We start from the raw sequence: 23,099 nt of genomic DNA, 5'->3' as shown, positions 1-23,099 counted from the left end.
GTTGGCCCAATCGGATCCACAGAAGCTTGGCAGCTGGCCGGATGCGCCTCGGTACTGCGCCGTCATGTACTGGACCACTGCACTCTTCTGCTCGCAAAAGCGGGCTAGCATGTGCAGCGTAGAATTCCAGCGCGTAGGGACATCACACAGCAAGCGATGGTGGGGGAGATTGAAGCGCTCCTGCATCTTGGCGAGTGCCCCCGAAGCAGTACTGGAATTTCTACAATGTTTGGACACTCGACGCACCTTCAACAGCAGATCGGGCACGCCTGGGTATGTCCTCAGGAACCGCTGAACTACTAGGTTCATCACGTGCGCCAGGCAAGGGATGTGTGTCAGCTTAGCCAACCTTAAAGCGCGAATGAGATTACTCCCATTATCACACACAACCATGCCCGGTTTCAGGTCCAGCGGTGCCAGCCACAAATCCGTCTGTTCCTTTATTCCCCTCCAAATTTCCTCCCCTGTGTGCTGCTTATCCCCAAGGCAGATTAGCTTCAGCAACGCTTGCTGACGCATGCCAACAGCTGTGCTGCACTGCTTCCACGATCCTACTGCTGCTGGGTTAGCGTTTCCGGATGAGGTACAGCTTTGAGATGCGTTGGAGGAGAAGGAGTCAGAGAGGTAGGTGCTGCTGTTGTTATCCAGTGGGAGGGACGGCGGTGCAGCTGTTTGTGGCGTGGGCAACACCCGTGCCGTAGCAGGTGAGGAATCGCTGCCAGGCTCCACAAGGTTCACCCAGTGCGCGGTAAGGGAGATGTATCGACCCTGGCCGAACGCACTCGTCCAGGTGTCAGTGGTGAGGTGAACCTTGCAGGCAACGGCATTCTTCAAGCTTCGGGTTATTTTGCTGACCACGTGCTCATGCAACTCAGGCACTGCAGAGCGTGCAAAGTGGTAGCGGCTGGGAACCACGTAACGTGGGATGGCCACTGACATCATGCCCTTGAAGCTGTTTGTCTCCACCAATCGATATGGCAGCATTTCGCAGGCCAGAAGCTTGGCTATGCTGGCTGTTACTGCCACGGCCCGGGGGTCATTTGCTGGCAATTTCCTCTTGCGCTCAAACATCTCCGACACAGACAACTGAACCGTAGCGCTGCACACGGAAGGGCTGTTGGTTGTTGTGTTTGATGAACACTGGGAGACCTCAAGAGCACTACTCCGGAAAGTGACAGTGTCAGCGTCGTCTGATGTTTGTGAATGTTGTGAACCACGCAATGGCTGGGCTACTGCTGCTGCTGAGGCGGGTCTGGTGAACCCAAGGGAGGCAGTGTTGTTTCTGGTACCCTGTCCTGACGCGTTTGCCCAAAGAGTGGGATGTTTGGATAGCATGTGACGGCTCATGCTGGTGGTGGAGAGGTTGTTAATATTTTTCCCCCTGCTCAGGCGGGTCTTGCACACCTTGCAAATCGCCATGGTAACATCCTCAGTGCAGTCTTCAAAGAAAGCCCAGACTTTGGAGCACCTGCCTCCTTGCTGGCGATTTCTGTTTGCTCCTCTTTTGCCTCTCACTTGAACTTCCACGCTTGTGGTGCCTGAAATTGCGCGCCGCCTACCTTGTGGCACAAGGCGAACTCGTGCAGCAGTGTGTTCTTCAACAGACTCATCTGTGCTGCTGCTACGACGGCGATGTTCTCGTTCACAAACAAAATCTGGGTCTCTGTCCACATTGTCCATACCCTCCTCTTCCATCTCCTCAAACTCGTCATATGTCATTGTGGGCCACCGCCGTGGAGTAGAGCTCCCCACAACAACCTCTGCGCAGCACACTCCAACGTCGTCTTCCAGATCTTGTCGGCCGACCTCCTGCAATTGCAACCCCTCCTGCCCAAATTGCTCTGGGATTTGGGTTTCCGAGTCCTCTTCGGACTCGCCTTGTATTTCAGTGCGCGGTGCATTTCCCACAGTTAACGGTTGTGAATCCAGGCACAACATTTCTGGCTGTTCCTCCATTGACCTTTGAAAGGTGGAAGTTTGTTGGGCTGGGAATAGCTCCTGCGAATACCCCATTGTGTCCTGAGGTAATTCATCGGACTGGTTATCTGGCAGTTGTGTGCGTGGTGTCGCTGCCGGTTGTGTCAGCTTTGTGCCCACTGGCTCCTTGTAACTGGCTGAGGACTCGGACCTCGTGCGTGATGTGCTGGTGCTGCTTAACCCACTGCTGGACGCTTGAGAGGTCATCCAAGTAATTATCTGGTCCTGTTCTTTTGGATTTGTGAGGGTTGTTGTCCTGGACAACATGGGCGGTATTGAGTGGGTTTTCTTGGGTGCTCCCCTGTGGCCTGTACGTGAACCGTCAGGGGAAACACCTCTTCCCTTGCCCCTCCCTCTTTCACCGGATTTCTTCCTCATTTCACTTATCCTTACAGTACACGCTGACTGGCAGCAGTACAGTGGCAGTACAGAAATGCTATACAGTACCACTATTCCCAGCAGCGACACAGAGCACAATGCTATACAGTGACGGGTGAGCGGTGTACCACTATTCCCAGCAGACACAGAACAGTACACAGAATGCTATATAGTGTGGCTGAACGAGCGGTGTACCACTATTCCCAGCAGACACAGAACAGTACACAGAATGCTATATAGTGTGGCTGAACGAGCGGTGTACTACTGTTCCCAGCAGACACAGAACAGTACACAGAATGCTATATAGTGTGGCTGAACGAGCGGTGTACTACTGTTCCCAGCAGACACAGAACAGTACACAGAATGCTATATAGTGTGGCTGAACGAGCGGTGTACTACTGTTCCCAGCAGACACAGAACAGTACACAGAATGCTATATAGTGTGGCTGAACGAGCGGTGTACTACTGTTCCCAGCAGACACAGAACAGTACACAGAATGCTATATAGTGTGGCTGAACGAGCGGTGTACCACTATTCCCAGCAGACACAGAACAGTACACAGAATGCTATATAGTGTGGCTGAACGAGCGGTGTACTACTGTTCCCAGCAGACACAGAACAGTACACAGAATGCTATATAGTGTGGCTGAACGAGCGGTGTACCACTATTCCCAGCAGACACAGAACAGTACACAGAATGCTATATAGTGTGGCTGAACGAGCGGTGTACTACTGTTCCCAGCAGACACAGAACAGTACACAGAATGCTATATAGTGTGGCTGAACGAGCGGTGTACCACTGTTCCCAGCAGACACAGAACAGTACACAGAATGCTATATAGTGTGGCTGAACGAGCGGTGTATTACTGTTCCCAGCAGACACAGAACAGTACACAGAATGCTATATAGTGTGGCTGAACGAGCGGTGTACTACTGTTCCCAGCAGACACAGAACAGTACACAGAATGCTATATAGTGTGGCTGAACGAGCGGTGTACTACTGTTCCCAGCAGACACAGAACAGTACACAGAATGCTATATAGTGTGGCTGAACGAGCGGTGTACTACTGTTCCCAGCAGAATCAGAGTGGCAGTAAACAATGGTATATAGTCTGGCTGAGCGGTGTACACAGAGTGTCAGTAAACAATGGTATATAGTCTGGCTGAGCGGTGTACACACAATGCTATATAGTCTGCTATATAGTGTCAGTAAACAATGGTATATAGTCTGGCTGAACGAGCGGTGTACTACTGTTCCCAGCAGACACAGAACAGTACACAGAATGCTATATAGTGTGGCTGAACGAGCGGTGTACCACTGTTCCCAGCAGACACAGAACAGTACACAGAATGCTATATAGTGTGGCTGAACGAGCGGTGTACCACTGTTCCCAGCAGACACAGAACAGTACACAGAATGCTATATAGTGTGGCTGAACGAGCGGTGTACTACTGTTCCCAGCAGACACAGAACAGTACACAGAATGCTATATAGTGTGGCTGAACGAGCGGTGTACTACTGTTCCCAGCAGACACAGAACAGTACACAGAATGCTATATAGTGTGGCTGAACGAGCGGTGTACTACTGTTCCCAGCAGACACAGAACAGTACACAGAATGCTATATAGTGTGGCTGAACGAGCGGTGTACTACTGTTCCCAGCAGACACAGAACAGTACACAGAATGCTATATAGTGTGGCTGAACGAGCGGTGTACTACTGTTCCCAGCAGACACAGAACAGTACACAGAATGCTATATAGTGTGGCTGAACGAGCGGTGTACTACTGTTCCCAGCAGACACAGAACAGTACACAGAATGCTATATAGTGTGGCTGAACGAGCGGTGTACTACTGTTCCCAGCAGCGACACACAATGACTGGGGGGGACCCTGGCTAGCGTGGCTGGAGCGCGAACTACCCTGCCTGCCTACCCAAAGCTAAACCCACAGACAAATGGCGGAGATATGACGTGGTTCGGGTATTTATTTACCCGAACCACGTGACAGTTCGGCCAATCAGAGCGCGTTCGGGTCCGAACCACGTGACCCGTTCGGCCAATCACAGCGCTAGCCGAACGTTCGGGGAACGTTCGGCCATGCGCTCTTAGTTCGGCCATATGGCCGAACGGTTTGGCCGAGCACCGTCAGGTGTTCGGCCGAACTCGAACATCACCCGAACAGGGTGATGTTCTGCAGAACCCGAACAGTGGCGAACACTGTTCGCCCAACACTAGCTTTCATGCAGCCAACTTTCAGTTGGCTGCATGAAATAGTTTTTTTTTTATTAAAAAAAAAACCCTCCCGCAGCCGCCCTGGCGATCTTAATAGAACGCCAGGGTGGTTAATGTAGAGAGCTGCTTAATTCAGTAAATAAACCTAGTTCTAGTTACTCTGCATCCATAATTACTGAACACAAAATTCTGCTTCTAGAGAATTCAGACTCAAAATGGCACATCATTGGAGGGGTTTTGTTCCCAACGTGTTTTGCCTGACCGAGGACTCATACCCAATACATAAATTGTGATGCTCATTTCAGCAATATGTACACTGTTAGATCCGCAAGATCATTAGAGTGCAAAGACTCCACTGACTGGTGACATTATTTATTGTATTTATAAAGCGCCATCATATTACGCAGCGCTGCACAATAGATAAATGGGTTAGCATACAAGGTAGGACATACAAGATGCTCACAACTAAACAAGATCATGCAAATGTCTTAGATAACAGTAGCCAGGCACGTGCAGGAAGCGGGGGGGGGGGGGGGGGGGGGAGCACTGGCTGCTCAAGCACTCCCTCTTTTAACTTCTGTACGACTAAGTCATGCCAATTAGCATGAAAGCGGTAGCTCCGCCAGTATCGCCTAATGCGATTGGCGTCAAGTCCTGGAGGGGTGTTTTGCAGGAGATCGCGAACGCTGATTTGTGTTCGCATCTCTGCTTGAATGACGGAGCTCCGCTCTGTCATCAGTCTCCCTGCGGCAATCGCCGCTAGGAGACTGTTAGATAGCGAAACTGCCATCTATTCACAAAGTACAGCGCTGCAATCTAACGCAGCACTGTACTGGGGACAGCCGTGTCACTCGGCTGTCCTGTCACTTGGCTGTCCCTTCTGATGGCACAGAAGCGATCGGCTGTCATAGGCTGATGCCTATAATACCAGGGGGTACTTGGTACATAATACAAGGGGGTACTTGCTGGATACCAGCTTTCATAATGCAGCATAGCTTAATCGTTTTGAGAAAGACTACTTTAGAAGGATGAGTTCATGGTTTGTATTATTTGGCACCTATAAAAGATCTGTCATTGTCGGTAAATTTAAACAATCCTGCAATCTGCTTCTGCTCCAACCAATTGAAATCAAATGATATGAAAATTAAAAAAAATAAAAAACAGAGTTCCTTGCTGCGCTCAGGGAGTCGGGTTTGTGGTGTAGTTACCGACTTTCTGAGCGCTTGCCATGAAAAACACTCAACCTGCATGGCATTCCTGCTTCCTGTTACCAGATTACTTGTCTTGGCTCGGCCACTCGTTTGGTCTGGACAGATCCATCACAACATCCCCCGCAATGTGGAACTCATTTGTCATTTTTCTGCTAATAGGGTTGGAACAATACAAGAATAAAAAAAAACCTGAAATTTCAAGGCAAGAACTATTTATTTCCTGTATTATTATTAGGTTAACATAATTCACATGCTTTATACATGTACATGGAGCCAGCCACGTCTCTCCCCCAAGAAGCTTACAATCTAGTTGGCTGCACACATAGCAACAATAATAGCATACAATTTGATCACAAGGCAGTTATAGTGAACCTCAGGACTAAAAATCTACTCAGCAGAACTGAAAAGGCTTGGTGTTTCTTTAACAGTTTCACAGCATCAGAACTTTGTTTTTCTTACCAAAGCATCATTTTCAGCAGCATTTTTAGCTAAGCTCCACCCATCAAAGAAAAAAAGCCCGGGCTTTTTTTCCCTGATGCTGTTCAGAGCATGATGGGATTTCCTATGTTGTTATTCACGTTGCCTAGCAACTGGGAGAGGTGCTCAGGACACAGGACAGTTGGAACTGTGTCTCATGCTCCCTGTCACCTCCTTTCAACCAAAAAGATGGCTGCCCTCATGAAATCAAACATTTGCCTGTTCTTTTAAAACAGGGTGGGTAAGAGATTATATTACCTATCTATTTTAATTAACATAACTAATGTAACTTAATGACAGTATGTTTGTTTAGGCTGAAGTTCCTCGGTGGCCATACACTAGTCGACCCCAGACACACCAGCCCCCCCAGGCACCCACCCCCTTTCACTGCTGACCACGGTCTCCAGCCCCCTGCCCAGTGCCCACCACACCACCAGGCATGCCTGAGCCATAGACCCCACTAGGCCGGAGCCCAGCACACCACCACCATGCCTGAGCCAGAGGCCTCCAGCGCCAAACCCGACCCACCAGACTATAGTCATGTCGCTGACCGTCGTTGGAGGAGCTCACAATCTAATCCCTACCATAGTCATAGTCTAATGTCCTACCATATTATTATTATGTCTTTATACAGCACTGAAATCTTTTGCAGAACTTTACAGGGTACATAGTCGTGTCACTGACTGTCCTCAGAGCAGCTCACAATATAATCCTACCATCGTTATAGTGTAATGCCCTAGCATATTAATATTATTATGTATTTATATTGCACTGATATCTTCTGCGGCACTTTACAGAGTACATAATCCTGTCACTGACTGTCCTCAGAGGAGCTCAGAATCGAATCCCTACCATAGGCATAGTCTAATGTTCTACCATATTATTATGTATTTGTATAGCAGCACCAATGACCATGCTCACATTCTGATGCGGGCCATCCCCTGAAAGCCCTATCTACGCCTCTGCCTAGGTAATTAAAGAACTGTGACACTAAGGGCATGTGCCCACTAACGCAGTTGTGCGCAGTTGTGTCCGCTTTTCAGCAACTCATCAATGTTACAGATGCTGAAAGCGGACACAACTGCGCACAACTGCACACAACTGCGTTAGTGGGCTCAGACCCTTACAGGGTTGGACCGATATGACCAAACGAAGAAAGAGCAGTCCCAAGCAAGGCTACTTGTACATGACTTCAGTGTTCTTAACCCATTCAGGTTCCGTCGTTTTCACTTGAGAAATGTTCACCTCCCATTCATTAGCCTATAACTTTATCACTACTTATCACAATGAACTGATCTATATCTTGTTTTTTCCGCCACCAATTAGGCTTTCTTTGGGGGGTACATTTTGCTAAGAGCCACTTTACTGTAAATGCATTTTAACAGGAAGAATAAGAAAAAAACGGAAAAAATCATTATTTCTCAGTTTTCAGCCATTATAGTTTTAAAATAATACATGCCTCCATAATTAAAACTCAGGTATTGTATTTGCCCATATGTCCCGGTTATTACACCGTTAAAATTATGTCCCTATCACAATGTATGGCGACAATATTTTATTTGGAAATAAAGGTGCATTTTTTCCGTTTTGCATCCATCACTATTAACAAGTTTAAAATAAAAAAAAATATAGAAATATTTCATCTTTACATTGATATTTAAAAAGTTTAGACCCTTAGGTAAATATTTACATGTTTGTTTTTTTTTATTGTAATGGTTTTTTTTTTTTATATTAAACATTTTATTTGGGTATTTTTGGGAGGGTGGGATGTAAAGTATAGTTTTATAATGTAATTGTGTGTTATGTTTAACTTTTTTTTCAATTTTAGTTGTAGTTTTACTTTTTGGCCACAAGATGGCGGCCATGAGTTTGTTTACATGACGTCACTCTAAGCGTAACTCACGCTTGGAGTGACTCATCGGGAAGGGAACGGCCAGAAAAGGCGCAGCTTCCGAGAGAAGCTGTCGCTTTTTCCGCGGGGGAGAGGAATCAGTGATTGGGCACCATAGCCCGATACATTGATTCCTTGGCTACCGAATCCGCGGCCGGGAGTGCGCGTGCACGCACGCGATCGGCCGCGGGAGTGCGCGGTAGCGCGCATGGTTCCTGGACGTAGTTTCTACGTCCAGGAACCAAAATAGGTTAATACATGGTACAATTTTTCATTTTTTTTCGATTAGATAACTTAGTTCGATTATTCCGTTGGATCGAATATACAGATTTTTCAAGCATGTCCAATCTGATTTTTCTCGAAAAAAACGGGATAATCGTTCGAATTTCTTGATCGAAAAAAAATATTTTCAACTTTCATTCGATTCGATCATTTAGATCGAATTAACGGGATAATCGAACGTTTTTATTGTACCATGTATGGCCACCATAACTCTTGGGCACTGGAAGGAGATATGAGAAGTTACATGTTGGCTATTTTGGAAAAGACGGTATTGTATACAGAGCTCCCCTTGCAATAAAATAAACAGAAGACCACATTGTAATATGCAGGGGGATGGGAAGGGGTGCCTGGGCCAAAATGGTTTGCCCAAAATTCTGATTCGTGTCTTACTGAACATTCCTCTGTATCTGCTGGCGGGTCTCTGATGCAGTCTGGGGGATTATGCAGTCGTGGAATCCCTATTGCAAAGTCTCAAGTTCATTTAATATAATCCCCTTTTCCAAGCTCTCCAGCGTCGCTGTCCTTAAGTGACTTCTAATGTACAAGTAATGTAGTTTTACAGAAATCCTCCTGACACAAGGGAGGCTGTCTGGTACACAATGTATTGTTATTATTATTACTGGGGAGTTCCTATTCACTGCAGCTGATTGGCTGTTATTGACATCCAAAACAAATGTGTCAGAATTACTTTATTTCAAGAGATTTTAAAGAGACTCTGTAACAAAATGTTCAGCCTTATTTCTTGTATCCTATAAGTTCCTATACCTGTTCTACTGTGCTCTGGATTACTTCAGCCTTTTCTAGTTGCACTTTCTCTGTAATATATCTAATCTTCTTTTCTTTGTCAAGCTTTGTCGACCAAGGGAGGAATGGGCTGCCTCTGTTTAGAGATGGCCCGAACCGTTCGCCGGGCGAACATCTCTGGGGCTTCTACTACTTCCGGGTCGCTATGACCCGGAGTAGTACGCCTGCGCTGCCCGGCGGAGCGCGTCCTAGATTGCGCTCCTGTTGCCGGGCACTCTCTGTGCATGAGCGTGACGTCGTTCATGATATCACGCACATGCGCAGAAAGTGCCCGGCAACAGGAGCGCGATCTAGGACGCGCTCTGCTGGCCAACGCAGGCGTACTACTCCGGATCATAGCGACCCGGAAGTAGTAGAACCCCCAGCGATGCAGAGATGTTCGCCGGCAAACGGTTCGGGAACCATTCGCGACATCTCTGCCTCTGTTGTAATGGGTACAAGTTATGCACGCCGCCTGCACGCCCCCTCCAGGCTCTGTTTTAGCTTGTCTGTGATGCAGTTTGTGAGGCTGAGGGGGGAGGGAGCTGCCTGTCACATGCTGAGAAACTGTGACTAATCCCAGACTGGAGTGCATAAACTTGTAGAATACTGTAATACACACACACACACATATCCATACACACATATTCGTGTATGTGTGTGTGTATACCTATATATTTGCACATACATCACTTCCTGGTTAACTTCCTGGTTAGCGGCCATGTTTTTTGTTTGTAAACACTGCCTAAAACTGGCGATTTAAAAGTCAGGATCACGGCGGGGTGTGGCAGAGACGGCAAGGAGGGACCCAGGAGATCACAGTGACTTGATTGGTATGTTTTTTATTGTACAAATTGGACAGTACAGATTCTCTTTGAAGTCATTTGCAGCTACTTGTCCCAACCTCAGCGGGGCACTAGACACATATCTACTGTTCTACATTCCTACAGCTTCATAGTTGATGATGAATCCTACTCATATAAAGTATTTGCTTAAAGGACCACTGTCCCAAAAATCATAAAAGGTAAAATATATTTAAACGTATACAAATAAGAAGTACGTTTCTTCCAGAGTGAAATGAGCCATAAATTACTTTTCTCCTATGTTGCTGTCACTTAGAGTAGGTAGTAGAAATCTGACAGAACCGACAGATTTTGGACTAGCCCATCTCCTCTCATGGGGGAGCCATAATAAGGATTTTTTGTGCTTTAAAGAGAACCCGAGGTGTGTTTAAAGAATGTTATCTGCATACAGAGGCTGGATCTGCCTATACAGCCCAGCCTCTGTTGCTATCCCAAACCCCACTAAGGCCCCCCTGCACTCTGCAATCCCTCATAAATCACAGCCGTGCTGTGAGGCTGTGTTTACATCTGTAGTCTCAGTCTCAGCTGCTCCCCCGCCTCCTGCATAGCTCCGGTCCCTGCCCCCGTCCCTTCCCTCCAATCAGCAGGGAGGGAAGGGATGCAGGCGGGGGCTGGAGTTCTGCAGGAGGCGGGGAGAGCAGCAGACTGACACTATAGAGATAAACCCAGCCAGCTCTGACAAGCTGTTTGTCAGCAGCGTGGCTGTGATTTATGAGGGATTGCAGAGTGCAGGGGGACCTTAGGGGGGTTAGGGATAGCAACAGAGGCTGGGCTGTATAGGCAGATCCAGCCTCTGTAAGCAGATAGTATTCTTCAAACCCACCTCGGGTTCTCTTTAAAGGGAAGTTCCAAGCAAAAAAAAAAAATGAGTTTCACTTACCTGGGGCTTCTACCAGCCCCATGTAGCCATCCTGTGCCCTCGTAGTCACTCACTGCTGCTCCAGTCCCCCGCTGGCAGCTTTCTGACCTCGGAGGTCAGGGTCGCATTGCATACATTTTTACGCATTCCAGCTAGTGCAGGAACAAAAATGTATGCGTTGCACCACTAACGCGTAAAAATGTATGCGTTAATGTGCCTGCACTAGCGGGAATGCGTAAAAATGTACGCAATGCGGCCCTGACCTCCGAGGTCAGAAAGCTGCCAGCGGGGGACTGGAGCAGCAGTGAGTGACTATGAGGGCACAGGATGGCTACATGGGGCTGGTAGAAGCCCCAGGTAAGTTAAACTCATTTTTTTTTTTTGCTTGGACCTTCCCTTTAAAGACCAATAACCCAGTGCCATCTACAGTATATTTCTCCTTCAACTATATTTTCCTTTTGCTATCTAACCCACAGGTGTCAAACACAAGGCCTGCAGGCCGAATCTGGCCCTCCTTGGCATTTTATGTGTCCCTCCAGAGCTTCCAATGTGCATCATTGTAAGCAGTAAAAGAACAACAGCACTCTGCCTCCCATCCAGAGGAGCACGCTGGTGATAGTGTTTTTGGTTGAAATATTGTCAGTTTGAGCTGGGATGCTGCAACAACCCATGGGACTCTTCAGCAAAAAAATTACCATGGGGCCCCTTTCTGGGATCCAAAACCCTTCATGTGGCTAGTAAAACACCCTCTCCCTATGTAAGGGGGTTCCAAGTTCCTGTACTCCCTGGGACCCCCTAGATCTAAAACAGGTCCTGAAGCTGTCTTTACCTACCCTCACCCAAACAGAAGCAGCGTCAATCCTAGGGGGAGCCGAGTTTTGAAAATAGGGCCATGTGCCACATGACAAGCATTTAGGGGTCTGCCAATAGGTACAGCACTCAGGCATTATTTATTTCTTTAAATATGGGCTACTTAACTTCTGCAAGTGCATAAAACCTCAGAAACTGTCTGTACACATTAACACTTTAAAGAGAATATAAAATGTAAAGTTCATTGCGCAAACAGTATGTGACCTCAGTAGCAAAGATGTGACAGCCAAACCCATGATGAAAACCAAAACCCTGGCTGAAGCAGAACAGTTCAGTAAGTGTCAGAGGAAGGGCAACGGCTCCATCACAACACACAGATCCGGAGACGGAGGTGCTGAGGAGGTTTTAGCAAAACCTTCTTCTGATTGCCCAAAAATCAAGCTGAAACGCTCTTTCATTGAGTGACATGGTGCTACGCGTAGGCCATGTGATGGGTGAATGAATGAGGGGCCTATGACAGACTCAAGAAGCTGCATAATAACTGCCTAGCTCCCAGGGGCACACTCAACACATCCCGTACGCCTTTGAAGTCATTTGTTGTATATCCTTAAAGGATTAGCAGAACCCCACAATATATACATGTAACCGCTCTTTTGTTTATGTTTTAGACCTCAGCTGAAAACTCTGGTTACCATGTGCTGATCATTCCAGTAGTTATATGCAATTCCGTTTATTTTGCCAACGTATTGAAAAAGATCTCAAACAGTTCCGTGATTACAGAAGAGGCTATTCCTCCAGGATTCTTCGAAAGAGGCCTTCAGAGAGGAAGAAAATTAAGAGATCAACAGTTAACTCGCTGGATTCCAGTTGTTCAGCTTCCGCGATCAAAAGATATGTCCAATTTTGATGGATGTTACACTTTGGGTTGATTCTGCCATAGTCTCAGTGAGTACCTTGTGCCCTATTTGTCTTGGGGACAAATGGAGACAGGCATCTGGGAATTTGGTTGCCGAGTGAAGATGATAGCAATATTTTAGTAATGTTACAAATATTTTACTATCACCTTCCCTAACCTATCTCTCACTTTAACTCTCTCCTACCTACACCTAACACTAAATCCCTTACCTACTCCTTACACTCACATCACCCTTTCCTCTGGCTAACACTATCCCTCCTGCTGTACCTACACCTAACACTAACCAATAGTCAATGTTGGTGTCGAATAAAAGTAGATGTTCCGCAATCTCTCTCCTCTTTACACCTCACTAGTTCCCAGATAACCCAATCGCAATCTCTGCTCTGCACATGACCTCTGTTCTACTCTAGAATAAACTCCTCACAATCATGTATACAAGATTTCTCAAGAGCCTCACCCCTCCTCTGGAATCCCTTTCCAAAACACATCTGTCATTCTTCAACCTTTGAAATCTTCCCTCACTTTTTCCGAAACAAGCATCCGCTCTAACTAAGGCTTGGTTCTACGACTGTAAACGACAGCCACGGCAGTCGTCACTTAAACGCTGTCCACTCAGATGAATGGACAACCATTGGTACTTTCGGTTACTGCCGTTTACCATTGTTTGTGCAAACGCCGCATTTCGATCCCCATTTTTCCATTGTCTGCTCTGCAATTTGCCGATCTTGGAAGCAACAGGTTGTTTCCAGGATCGTTTAACGCCATGCTTTTGTGTCTCCCTGCAGGGGTGAACAATGCTGCATGCAAGGAAGAGCCACGGAAAGCCAACAAATCGATAAATGCTTTTCTGACACCCCCCCCCCCCCCCCCCGGCCAACCTTATGTTACATTTGTCACTGTAATTACTATGTCTACCAATTCTGTATTATGTACCAATGCCTATCTTTTGTGTATGCCATTGTCTGTATTAAGATGTACCCAGGAAGGGTTCTTTCATGAAGCAAAGTAAATCACATGCTTCAGGATGGCAACGATGAGAGGGCAGCAAGAGGCGGCTCCCCTTTCCAAATGTTCCCCTCCCTGCACTTCCTGTCCCTAGTTTCACTCACCTGGTCTTAGTGTTCCAGCGATGGATAAACAGGATGAAAAGGCGCTCAAACGATAATAAAATGAATTAAAACCTATAGAATAAATAAGGTTTGAGGGGTGTAACTAGGCCCCACCGGGCCCCCCTGCAGAATTTCAGAGCGGGCCTGCTCGTGGCCGTTTTGTGGGGGCTGGAGGGGTGGCAGCATGAGGGGAAAGCCTTGGCCAAAGTCGGCGGGGAGAGGGGAAGTTCCCCCCTCTCCCTCACCTTGGGGCTCTCCCCTCTGCGCTCCCCTCCAGCTAGTTACAGTGTGTGGGCAGCGGCGGGCAGATACATATCTTCTTCCGCGCATTCCACCGCATACTCCTCGCTCTAGCGGCTGACGTCACTTCCGGAAGTGACGTCACTTCCGGAAGTGACGTCACTTCCGGAAGTGACGTCAGCCACTAGAGCGAGAAGTCTGCGATTGAACGCACGGAAGAAGGTATGTATCTGCCCGCCGCTGCCTGCTGCCCACACACTGTAACTAGCTGGAGGGGAGCGCAGAGCGGAGAGCCCCGAGGTGAGGGAGAGGGGGGAACTTCCGACTGTGGCCAAGGCTTTCCCCTCATGCTGCCACCCCTCCAGCCCCCACAAAACGGCCCCGAGCGGGCCCCAGGGGGGGGGGGGGGCGGGCCCCCCTGCGGGCGCAGGGGCTGCAGGGCCTTCTGTTACGCCACTGCTTACCTCAATGAAGACAAATTCATATGCACTATCAACACGTTTCGTGGGTCTCCGTCCACCTCCTCAGGCCAAATCAAGTGCCACGCTATGTTCAGAGCCAGAAATAGAGCGATGGGATCTCCCCCCACCCATCCAGCGTCCTGTATCCATAGCTACAGCGGTGCCTCATGTGACCTGTTACGAGCTGTCAGGCCACATGAGGTGCCGCAGTAGTCAAAGAGAAAGCAGGACTTCACATGTGGCCAGTGATCAGAGGCGTAGCTAGGGCTTTCAGCGCCCGGGGACAAAGACTATTAGTGCGCCCTATAAGGAGGGACCTGCGGCGCACGCAGCGCCCCGTGCCAAAAAAGGGGCGTAGCCATGCAACAAAATGTGCGCGTGGTAATGGGTGGGGCCAAATATTCATGACCTTAGCAGTGGTGTTAAAAGGTCTGCCAGGGAAGTTTGAGCTCTGCCATAGTGGTTCCCCCAAAATACATGTAATCTGACAGCCAAGTGTATATGTGTCCCCAGTATAAGTAGCCAGGTGTATATGTCCCCAATATAAGTAGCAAGGTGTATATGTCCCCAGTATAAGTAGTCAGGTGTATATGTCCCCAGTATATGTAGCCAGGGGTATATGTGCCCAGTATAAGTAGCCAGGTGTATATGTCCCCAGTATAAGTAGTCAGGTGTATATATGTCCCCAGTATAAGTAGTCAGGGGTATATGTGCCCAGTAGATGTAGCCAGATGTATATGTGCCCAGTAGATGTATCCAGGGGGTATATGTGCCCAGTAGATGTAGCCAGAGGTATATGTCCCCAGTATATGTAGCCAGGGTTATATGTGCCCAGTAGATGTAGCCAGAGCTATATGTGCCTAGTATATGTAGCCAGAGGTATATGTCCCCACTATATGTAGCCAGGGGTATATGTGCCCAGTATATGTAGCCAGGTGTATATGTCCTCAGTATATGTAGCCAGGTGTATATGTCCTCAGTATATGTAGGCAGGGGTATATGTCCCCAGTATATGTAGGCAGGGGTATATGTGCCCAGTATATGTAGCCAGGTGTATATGTGCCCAGGATATGTAGCCAGGGGTATATGTGGCCAGGATATGTAGCCAGGGGTATATGTGCCCAGGATATGTAGCCAGGGGTATATGTGCCCAGTATATGTAGCCAGGTGTATACGTGCCCAGTATATGTAGCCAGGGGTATATGTGCCCAGGATATGTAGCCAGGGGTATATGTGCCCAGGATATGTAGCCAGGGGTATATGTGCCCAGGATATGTAGCCAGGGGTATATGTGCCCAGGATATGTAGCCAGGGGTATATGTGCCCAGGATATGTAGCCAGGGATATATGTGCCCAGGATATGTAGCCAGGGGTATATGTGCCCAGTATATGTAGCCAGGGGTATATGCGCCCAGTATATGTAGCAAGGGGTATATGTGCCCACTATATGTAGCAAGGGGTACATGTGTCCTCAGTATATGTAGCAAGGGGTATATGTGTCCTCAGTATATGTAGCAAGGGGTACATGTGTCCTCAGTATATGTAGCAAGGGGTATATGTGTCCTCAGTATATGTAGCAAGGGGTATATGTGTCCTCAGTATATGTAGCAAGGGGTACATGTGTCCTCAGTATATGTAGCAAGGGGTATATGTGTCCATCCACCCTCCCTCTGCCAGGCTTCCTCTCACTGAGGCTTACCGTCAATATACCTAATAGTGCGCACAGCACTATTAGGCTCCGGTCCTCTCCGCCTGACAGCCCTGTGCTGGCTCGTCCGTCCGGCTCCACGCTGTCTCCAGCTCCACTTATCACCTGACCTCCCGTTCTTCCTTCCCTGCCTGCCTCGTGACTTGTCGGCGGCGAATGGGAGGATGGGTCTGGCGGCGCTGTCTCTCTGCCGCTCTGCGCAGCGTCCCACTGCTAAGGACGCTGCGCGGCGGTGCGGCGGTGACATCACTGGTGACGTCACTGACGGGGGAGACCCGGCGCCGAGAAATAATTATATTAAAAAAAAGGACACTGCAGCTGGGCGCCCTTGGGGATGCAGCGCCGGTGCAGCACATACCCGGCATCCTGGGGATCAGATGCTGCAGACCAGCAGGAAGGAGATGCTATGGGAGGAGGTGCAGCACATACCCGGCATCCTGGGGACCAGATCAGTGGCGTAGCTAAGGAGCTATGGGCCCCGGTGCAAGTTATACATGCCCCCCCCCCCCAGGCCCGGCCCTAGACTTGTTGCCGCCTGAGGGAATCTTTAAATAAATCGCCGCCCCCCCTTTTTAAGCCCTGCCCCCCCCCACCAAGCAATCCATACATAGCAAATGATACGGCGCACCAAAACCTGCCAAGGATAACCACAGTGTCAACCACAGCTTGTTAATGATTACCACTATTCAAAGTATCTATAGAAGTGATTATTATGAGCACAGGACCAATAGAGAGCTAATACTGTAATAGAAGGTGGACCCTTCAAGGCCCCTCTGGCCCAAGGGCCCCGATGCGGTGGCTACCTCTGCACCCCTATTGCTATGCCCCTGGATCAGATGCTGCAAGCCAGCAGGGAGGAGATGCTATGGGAGGAGGTGCAGCACATACCCGGCATCCTGGGGATCAGAGGCTGCGGGCCAGCAATGAGGAAATGCTATGGGAGGAGGTGCAGCACATACCCAGCATCCTGTGGATCAGATGCTGCGGGCCAGCAGGGAGGAGATGCTATGGGAGGAGGTGCAGCACATACCCGGTATCCTGTGTATTAGATGCTGCGGGCCAGCAGGGAGGAGTTGCTATGGGAGGAGGTGCAGCACATACCCGGCATCCTGGGATCAGATGCTGCGGGCCAGCAGGGAGGAGATGCTATGGGAGGAGGTGCAGCACATACCCGGTATCCTGTGTATTAGATGCTGCGGGCCAGCAGGGAGGAGTTGCTATGGGAGGAGGTGCAGCACATACCCGGCATCCTGGGATCAGATGCTGTGGGCCAGCAGGGAGGAGATGCTATGGGAGGAGGTGCAGCACATACCCGGTATCCTGTGTATTAGATGCTGCGGGCCAGCAGGGAGGAGATGCTATGGGAGAAGGTGCAGTGTATACCTGGCATCCTGGGGATCAGATGCTGCAGGCCAGCAGGGAAGAGATGCTATGGGAGGAGGTGCAGCACATACCCGGCATCCTGGGGACCAGATGCTGTGGGCCAGCAGGGAGGAGATGCTATGGGAGGAGGTGCAGCACATACCTGGCATCCTGGGGATCAGAGGCTGCGGGCCAGCAGGGAGGAGATGCTATAGGAGGAGGTGCAGTGTATACCTGGCATCCTGGGGATCAGATGCTGCAGGCCAAAAGGGAAGAGATGCTATGGGAGGAGATGCAGCACATACCCGGCATCCTGGGGACCAGATGCTGTGGGCCAGCACGGAGGAGATGCTATGGGAGGAGGTGTAGCACATACCCGGCATCCTGGGGACCAGATGCTGCAGGCCAGCACGGAGGAGATGCTATGGGAGGAGGTGCAGCACATACCCGGCATCCTGGGGATCAGAGGCTGTGGGGCAGCACGGAGGAGATGCTATGGGAGGAGGTGCAGCACATACCCGGCATCCTGGGGATCAGAGGCTGCGGGCAAGCAGGGAGGAGATGCTATGGGAGGAGGTGCTGCACATACCCGACATCCTGGGGATCAGATGCTGCCGGCCAGCAGGGAGGAGATGCTATGGGAGGAGGTGCAGCACATACCCGGCATCCTGGGGATCAGATGCTGCTGGCCAGCAGGGAGGAGATGCTATGGGAGGAGGTGCAGCACATACCCGCCATCCTGGGATCAGATGCTGCGGGCCAGCAGGGAGGAGATGCTATGGGAGGAGGTGCAGCACATACCCGGCATCCTGGGGATCAGATGCTGTGGGCCAGCAGGGAGGAGATGCTATGGGAGGAGGTGCAGCACATACCCGGCATCCTGTGGATCAGATGCTGCGGGCCAGCAGGGAGGAGATGCTATGGGAGGAGGTGCAGCACATACCCGGCATCCTGGAGATCAGATGCTGTGGGCCAGCAGGGAGGAGATGCTAAGGGAGGAGGTGTGGCACATACCCGGCATCCTGTGGATCAGATGCTGTGGGCCAGCAGGGAGGAGATGCTATGGGAGGAGGTGCAGCACATACCTGGCATCCTGTGGATCAGATGCTGCAGGCCAGCAGGGAGGAGATGCTATGGGAGGCGGTGCAGCACATATCCGGCATCCTGGGATCAGATGCTGCAGGCCAGCAGGGAGGAGATGCTATGGGAGGAGGTGCAGCACATACCCGGTATCCTGTGTATTAGATGCTGCGGGCCAGCAGGGAGGAGATGCTATGGGAGGAGGTGCAGTGTTTACCTGGCATCCTGGGGATCAGATGCTGCGGGCCAGCAGGGAAAAGATGCTATGGGAGGAGGTGCAGCACATACCCGGCATCCTGGGGACCAGATGCTGTGGGCCAGCAGGGAGGAGATGCTATGGGAGGAGGTGCAGCACATACCCGGTATCCTGTGTATTAGATGCTGCGGGCCAGCAGGGAGGAGATGCTATGGGAGGAGGTGCAGTGTATACCTGGCATCCTGGGGATCAGAGGCTGCAGGCCAGCAGGGAGGAGAAGCTATCTTGGAGGAAGTAGAGAGGTAGGCATAGTGCCAGTGCCTGCAATGCACAGCCCGACGTGTCTCTCCAGTCCTGGGGGGGTTCCAATGTATCGCTCCAGGCGGTCAAAAAATCTAGAACCAGCCCTGAGGGAGCTGGGAAAAAAGGGCGCATGCCGCTAGTGGACAAAAAGGGCGCCGCCATTCACTCCCATAATAAATAGCGTTTAATGGGCGCCGAGTAGGAAAAAAGGGCGCCGGAGCTAAATAAAGTTTATAAACGGCGCCAGGAGCTAAATAAAGTTTACAAACGGCGCCCGGCGATGTTTAATGATTTATAACTGAACTTGTGGTGATTTACGTTTATAAAATGCACCCGTGCCGAATAACGTTTATGAAAATAATAAACATATTTATCTTATTTAAATAATTAAAACATTATTTAAAGTTTTATCTCTTACTGTTTGTAAAACATTATTATTCACAAAATAAAGCGATCAGTACGTAACGTAAATTGCAAAAAATTTTTTGAATCCACAATTAGTAAAACATTATTATCCACATAATAAAGGGGGGTCTTAGGTTTAGGCACCAACAGGGGGGTCTTAGGTTTAGGCACCAATAGGGGGGTCTAGGGGTTAGGGGTAGGTACAGGGAGGGGTACTTAGGCAACAACAGGGGGGGGTCTTAGGTTTAGGCACTAACAGGGGCGTCTTAGGTTTAGGCACCAACATGGGGGTTTTAGGTTTAGGCATTAACAGGGGGGTCTTAGGTTTAGGCACCAACAGGGGGGTCCTAGGTTTAGGCACCAAGAGGGGGGTCTAGGGGTTAGGGGTAGGTACAGGGAGGGTTACTTAGGCACCAACAGGGGGGGTCTTAGGTTTAGGCACCAACAGGGGGGTCTTAGGTTTAGGCACCAACAGGGGGGTCTTAGGTTTAGGCACCAATAGGGGGGTCTAGGGGTTAGGGGTAGGTACAGGGAGGGGTACTTAGGCAACAACAGGGGGGGGTCTTAGGTTTAGGCACTAACAGGGGGGTCTTAGGTTTAGGCACCAACAGGGGGGTTTTAGGTTTAGGCATTAACAGGGGGGTCTTAGGTTTAGGCACCAACAGGGGGGTCCTAGGTTTAGGCACCAAGAGGGGGGTCTAGGGGTTAGGGGTAGGTACAGGGAGGGTTACTTAGGCACCAACAGGGGGGGTCTTAGGTTTAGGCACCAACAGGGGGGTCTTAGGTTTAGGCACCAACAGGGGGGTCTTAGGTTTAGGCACCAACAGGGGGGTCTTAGGTTTAGGCACCAACAGGGGGGTCTTAGGTTTAGGCACCAACAGGGGGGTCTTAGGTTTAGGCACCAACAGGGGGGTCTTAGGTTTAGGCACCAACAGGGGGGTCTTAGGTTTAGGCACCAACAGGGGAGTCTAGGGGTTAGGGATAGGTACAGGTAGGGTTCTGTGTAAGAGTAGGCTTAGGTATAGTTTTAGTAAAATTTTAGTAATAATTACTAATGTATTACAACATTTATTACGAACGTAGTTATATTTATATCATCTTTATAAACAATATTTTCAAATTTTATTATAACAACAAACCATAAATGACGGTTATTCACAATAATATACAATTATAACAATTAAACATATATTATTGGTTTTTTTATAAACGTAATTATAAGTTTAACTTTTGAAACAGGGAAGATTAACGTTTTCACAATTTCCGATTTCATAAACATTATTTAATGATTTATAATTTTGTTAAACATTATTTGTAAACGAAATATAGCACACTATATTTATAAACCCTATTAATGATTAATTATTATTTAGAGTTTACACCCCGCGCCCTTTTTGTCCAGGCGCCCTTTTTGTACGTACGCGCCCTGAGTACAGCTTCCTCACATGACTTTTTGGGATAATCAAGTCCGACAATATGTCACCTCTCACCCAAGAGTAGCATCTATCAACTGGCATTTATGTGAATGACACATCAAAACAACAAACTGTGCACTGAGGGGAATGAACATTATAAAATGCATTTCAACACATTTTCTCAGCAAGAAAATAATCACTGTAAGCCTGCTAACAGATTTGTTGATCCTTGTTCCTCTGAGGATTTCCCTGATAGCAGAAGCTGAGTCACTTTCCACCATGGAGGGATCTTCAGACAAAGACCGCACGCACCGCCCTCCAACCACCACGCCAACATGTTTATGCACGTTTGTCAGTGCGGGGAAAATCATGCGGCCCACCAGGTTCTCATGCCCAGGAGATAGGATGCCCCTCTACTGACTGTGGCTCGGTGTATTCAGAATATTGTGAATAAAAATATGTCAATGTATTCCCGTGCAGATACTGCTTATGTTATGGCTGCTCTCAGAGGACTGGGAAATAAAATGTACTGTAGCTGTTCTTGCTTTTACTACTGAAGTTCCCCGAACTTTAGCAGTAGTTTTATAGGCCTTGACAGTTATGCCTTGTTCACATTGCGTTCCGTTCGCGTGTCCGTCCGCATTGTGTTTTTTTGAGGCGTCTTTTTTTTCCGATTCTCTGCACTTGGGTGGGCGATTCGTTTTTGTGCTTAGCTGTTTTCTAAGCATTTTTTTTCCAGCGGTTTTGTAATTCACTCCCTGACGCAAGTCAGGAAGTGAAATCTTTGACCCCAGAAAATAAAAAATACAGGGTATTTATTCTTAACAATGCGAGCGCAATCGCCTTAATGCGCGTTTTTGTAGGCGTTCGCCGATTTTCCTATACCTTGCATTGAGGCGGAATGGCCACGAAAATGGAACATGCACCGCTTTCCTAGCCGCACCACGCACGACCCGCGCTGATAGGAACCTTCTCATAGGGGAGTTTTGGAAAAACGCAGGCGGGCAAATAAAAAAAAGACGAAAATGCCTGCATTGTGAACAAGCCCTTAAAGAGGAACTCCAGTGAAAATAATGTGATAAAAAAGTGCTTCATTTTTACAATAATTATGTATAAATGATTTAGTCAGTGTTTGCCCATTGTAAAAGCTTTCCTCTTCCTGATTTACATTCTGACATTTATCACATGGAGACATTTTTACCGCTGGCAGGTGATGTCACTGGAAGGAGATGCTGCTTGCTTTTTTGGCAGTTGGAAACAGCTGTAAACAGTTATTTCACACAATGCAATGAGGTTCACAGACAGGAAACTGTCAGAACCATGGTCCTGACATCACACTGTGGGAACAGTTTCACCACAATATCAGTCATACAGCGCCCCCTGATGGTCTGTTTGTGAAAAGGAATAGATTTCTCATGGGAAAGGGGGCATCAGCTACTGATTAGGATGAAGTTCAGTTCTTGGTTACGGTTTCTCTTTAATGTGCTCCTATACAGAATAAGGGCCCAGACACACTCTTGCATTGCAATGCGATTTACAGAAATGTATAGCGCCTGTGTTGCTCACCATTGCGGCGCTAACCCTTTTCAAATATACTGAATTGAATAGAGTTAGTGGTGCAGCACGGTGACGTAGTGGTTAATGCTCTCGCCTTGAAGCGCCGGCCGGGTCACCTGTTTTAATTCCAGGGCATTATCTGCACAGAGTTTTTATGTTCTCCCCGTGTCTGCGTGGGTTTTTGGCCTCCTAATACTGAGGTTGGCTCATTCACACTACGAGAGCTTTTTAAACACCAGAGATTTTAAAGCTCTTGTTAATGCAATGCTATGGGGATTTTTACAAAATCACATGTCTCCAGTGTGAACACTCACATAGGATAACATTAGCAGGAGCTTTTAAAATCACAAAGCGCTTAGAAAAGCTCTGGTAGTGTGAATGAGCTGGGGGCAGAACCTCTAGCTACCTAACACCGAGGGGGGACCTCTTACTATCAAAACCTGATGAGTACATCTGGGCTGGCTACCTAACATTAAGGGGCACCTCTGGCGGCAGCAGGAAATGTGGGGTGCCCGCTAGCGACGGAAGAATGGGATCCACCACAGGAGCCCATTGAAATATCGGTAACAGGTGGAAATTTGG

At 48.7% G+C, this 23,099-nt stretch overlaps 1 long non-coding RNA gene across 1 annotated transcript in view; it reads left to right on the top strand.

Moving 5' to 3' along the window:
- The window catches only part of LOC137517872 (uncharacterized), a 36,619-nt gene extending 15,190 nt beyond the window's left edge, over window positions 1–21,429 (top strand). The window contains exons 2-3 of the long non-coding RNA XR_011020697.1: window positions 12,434–12,710; window positions 21,203–21,429. This is a non-coding gene — a long non-coding RNA (uncharacterized lncRNA). The remainder of the gene's footprint in view (window positions 1–12,433; window positions 12,711–21,202) is intronic.
- Window positions 21,430–23,099: the final 1,670 nt, after the last annotated feature.

This window comes from Hyperolius riggenbachi, chromosome 5 (assembly GCF_040937935.1).
Source record: "Hyperolius riggenbachi isolate aHypRig1 chromosome 5, aHypRig1.pri, whole genome shotgun sequence".
Lineage (NCBI taxonomy): Eukaryota > Metazoa > Chordata > Amphibia > Anura > Hyperoliidae > Hyperolius > Hyperolius riggenbachi.
The sequence above is the reverse complement of the archived record's forward strand: the minus strand, read 5'-3'. Positions and strand labels throughout refer to the sequence as shown.